General features: G+C 39.7%; 1 pseudogene; it reads right to left on the minus strand.

The window, feature by feature from the left end:
- Nucleotides 1-524: 524 nt before the first annotated feature.
- Nucleotides 525-2,553, minus strand: LOC136306504 (phosphoserine aminotransferase pseudogene; annotated as a pseudogene).
- Between the last annotated feature and the right edge of the window lie 484 nt (nucleotides 2,554-3,037).

A 3,037-nucleotide genomic window follows, 5' to 3' on the forward strand; every position in this document is an offset into this window, starting at 1 on the left:
CAGTATAAAGAAAGGTCTCCAATTGGCCCTTTAGTCTAGAATTCTTAAATATCATATTGTCAATGTTAACCTGAATGTACAGCAATGGAAACCTAGGAGCCCCTCGGCTGTCATTTTGGAAAGGATCAAGATTCAGCACCTAGAGGACCCTAGCCACCCTCCAGGCTGCATGTCTATGTGTCTCCCAAAACATTACCTGCACTTTGCATCATTAAGCCCCCAGGCAGGTTTGAATACTGAGAGCTAACTAGAAAAAGCAGCAAAGACAACATAAGCTGAAATTGTAAAAGAAAAAAAAAAAAAGCTAAAGGAAGATCTTTTAAAATTCTTCCAGTTCAAGTCAAAATTAAGGTGTCTAGTAAGATCCACCTGCAGATGTTTTGCTGTTCTTTGGGGGAGAAAAAGAATCTAAAATATCTATGTTCCTTCAAGAAAAATACTGTTTTACTTTTTTAAGCCATTGTTAATTTACTTTAAATTTTGAACATTGTTCAAGGGGAGAATATACATTAGTTGGAATAAATTCACAGTTGATACATCTCCAAAAAATTCCTCATGAAGGCTGCCAGTTCCTGAACATAGTCATGTGAGGCATTATACAGAGAGTCCCAATGCCTCCCACAGACCTATGCCCTTTCAAGGTCATATTGAACTCAAAATCTTTATAGAGCAACCTTTTTCTAAAGCATCATCTCCTTTGGCATTGCCAGTACAGAATGGAATATTCATCTTGCTTCTATTCTGAGGCTCCACTATACATACAAACAATCCTTGAGAATTATCAAGGATATCATAAATCATTTGAGGTTTGATAGAGCTTCTCTATGCTGCATAGCTGTTGTTCTTAATCCATTCCAGACCCGCATGCCCCTGACTAGATGCTGAAGCAGGGCGGTGTGTTGTACAAGTTGTTTCCAGCCTGCACTCTGTACTCCAGGGCAGAGGGCATTCTCCAAGGGCGACCCCACTAGGTCATCGTGGATGATCTGCACCATGACTCCCACAGAGCCAGCATTCTTCTGCACACCAGCAAGAATCACACCAAACTTCGGAATACCACTGGCTTGGGTGGGAACTCGGAAGACATGTCACAAACTGGCACTGCTCCCTTCATCTCAAGGATAAAGTCAAATTCTACACCAGGCATGGTCTCGCTGGTGCAGTAATGCACGAGGGAGGTGTCCGGCAAGAGCATCTAGAATTTTTGTATAACTCCCCAGTTTAGAGTGGACAACATTCACAGCCCCAAACATCTTGGTTTCTTTCTGCAGTTACAGCTAATCAAACTCCTGTCATCACATTGTTAGCACACCTTTCTGCTTTCAGTCTAATCAGGTTAAAGGGGACAGCAATGAACTGGCCAGACCCTCCTTGCACAAAAGTCATCTTGTAGTTATCTAGTCCGGCTAATTCCTGCACAAGATTGTCTGTCTTGTTCTGAATCTTCACGAAATCTGGTGACTTGTGGTTTATATCAAGGACACTAATCCCAGTCCCTGGCCGAGCATCGCCTGGATCTGCCAAGGTTGTAGGTTTGATCCCAGGTCAGGGCAAATACAAGAAACAACCAATGAATGCATAAATATGTGAAAAAACAAATTCATATTTCTCTTCCTCTCTCTTTAAAATAGATAAAAAAAAATTTCAAAAGGGAACACTAATCCCAATGCTTTTTTAGTCTAATAATTCTTTTCCTATCTCTAGCAATACAGAGAATGGGAGCTTAGCTGGCCCAGCCCAAAGTTGACCACCTGCCTCTGGGCATCTGTGGTGTTGTTGCATGGGAGACAGGTAAGTCAGCAGCAGAGAACTGAACCTTTCCTTCATTATCATTTATTCCTTTATATCACTACATTTTTTTCAGTTCTGAATAAGTGTGATAATTGATATTTTAGTGAATTACTTAAATAAATACATAGAATTATTTGGTACCTCATACATATGCTTATAAACAGAATAAAAGTTAACGAACATTTATTATATCCCTATCAAAACTAAGGCAATTCACATATATGGTATATCAATGCACATTAAAACAATAATGTCTTATAGCTCTAGGGTACTCATTAGTTTACCTAAGAACCCAGAGTTAACAGCTGGTTTAGCTAAGATAAGAACCTATTTATTAAGTCCAAGTTCTTCTCTCAATCCCCCACAAAATCTAAAATCCATAGCAAAGGAGACTGAATCTTAATGGGTAGAATTATCAATGTTAAGAAATGGGTCTGAAAACTGAAGTTCACTGACATGGAAAGATTATACAGGGGAACCTTGGTTTAAAACAGTCTCAATATATGACGTTTTGAGTTTATGACGCTCACTCCCATAAAAACTTTAAAAAATTGAGACGTGAAAGTTTCAGCTTATGCCTTTAGCATCATACTTACGGACTACATCGTACTTACAGCCTAGATTTGAGCGATTTTTTAAGAAGATCAAGAGTACTGCAACAGATCCTGTACCCTGTACATCATCTTCTTCTCAAGATGAAACACCTGTAGTACAGGTAGAATCATCTCCAGCATCTCCTGCATGTTCCTTAGAAATCCTCATTCACCTAACCCAGTATCTCCAACACCTTCTGCAGGTTCTCCTGCCTTTCCAGCTTCCTCCTCCCAATAGGTCACTCTCTCCCACCTTGCAATGCCCCTTTCAGTATGCACACCAACCACAAGATTAAAAGTAAGGAATTTTTTACACTCATTTTTTTCTATTACTACAGTACAGTGTACAGTACAGTATGTTTATGTCCTTTTCCTTTTTCTGTTGCTCAGTTGTGTTTTTATGTTCTAGATTATGATTTTACAACTGTGTTAGGATAACAGAATGACTTTGGCTGGGGTGTATTTCGACTTACACCAAAATTGGGTTGTATCACTGATGTAGGAACAGAACTGTGTTGTAACCCAAGAACCCCTTGTATTATATTCAGATAAGAATGAAATAGAGTGCCAGACCAGGTGGTAGCACAATGGATGGTAGCACACTGAGGTCCCAGGTTTGGAACTCCAAGGTTCCTAGCTTGAGTACAAGCTCA

The sequence above is a fragment of the Saccopteryx bilineata genome, chromosome 5 (assembly GCF_036850765.1).
Source record: "Saccopteryx bilineata isolate mSacBil1 chromosome 5, mSacBil1_pri_phased_curated, whole genome shotgun sequence".
Classification (NCBI taxonomy): Eukaryota; Metazoa; Chordata; class Mammalia; order Chiroptera; family Emballonuridae; genus Saccopteryx; species Saccopteryx bilineata.